Genomic DNA, 1239 nt, shown 5'->3' on the forward strand with positions numbered 1-1239 from the left:
AAGACAGACAGACCCTTAGCCCAGTTAACCAAAAGAAAGAGCAAATCCAAAACAACAAAATCAGAGATGAAAGGGGAAGCATAACAACAGAGAGCAAAAAGATCGAGAACATTATAAGGGAATATTTTAAAAACCTATATGCTACTAAATTTGAAAACCTAAAAGAAATGGACAGATATCTAAAGGCATGGGAATCACCAAAACTAAACCAAGAAGAAATTAACAGCTTAAACAGACCCATAACACAAAAAGAAATTGAAACAGTAATACAAAACCTCCTGACTAAAAAAAAGTCCAGGACCAGATGGATTTACAGCAGAATTCTATCAGACATTTAAAGAAGATCTACATCCAATAATACTTAATTTATTCAAAAAGGTAGAAATGGAGGGAGAGCTTCCAAATTCTTCTATGAAGCCAGCATCACTCTAATACTAAAGCCAGGTAAAGATACAACCAAAAAAGAAAACTATAGGCCCATATCCTTAATGAACATAGATGCAAAAATTCTCAACAAGATACTTGCAAACCGCATACAGACACACATCAAAAAGATCATCCACCATGATCTTTATCCCAGTCGGCTTTATCCCAGAGTTACAGGGATGGTTCAATATACGTAAGTCAATAAACGTCGTAAATCATATAAATGGGCTGAAAGACAAGAACAACATGGTTATCTCAATAGATACAGAGAAGGCCTCTGACAAAATTCAACATGCATTTATGTTCAAAGTCTTAGAATGAATTGGACTGGAGGGAACATTCCTCAACATAATTAAAGCCATATATAACAAAGCCAACATCATTCTAAATGGTGAAAAATGGGAAGCATTCCCATTGAAATCAGGAGCCAGACAAGGATGTCCATTATCTCCAGTTCTCTTTAACATAGTGCTTGAAACTCTTGCAAGAGCAATAAGACAAGAGCAGGAAATTAAAGGAGTAATAATTGGAAAAGAGAGATCAAAATATCCCTTTTTGCAGATGATATGATATTATATCTAAGGGATGTCAAAAATTCCATCAGAATACTCCTAGAAATTAACATGTTCAGTAAAGTGGCAGGTTACAAAATTAATCTACAAAAGTCTGTAGCCTTTCTATATACCGATAACAAGCAATCAGAGAAAGAGTACATGGAAACAGTCCACTTAACAATAGCTGCAAAAAATATCTTGGAATAAACCTGACCAAAGACATTAAAGACCTCTACAATGAAAATTTTAAATCTTTAAA

This window comes from Nannospalax galili, unplaced genomic scaffold, assembly GCF_000622305.1.
Source record: "Nannospalax galili isolate Female #2095 unplaced genomic scaffold, S.galili_v1.0 scaffold33, whole genome shotgun sequence".
Classification (NCBI taxonomy): Eukaryota; Metazoa; Chordata; class Mammalia; order Rodentia; family Spalacidae; genus Nannospalax; species Nannospalax galili.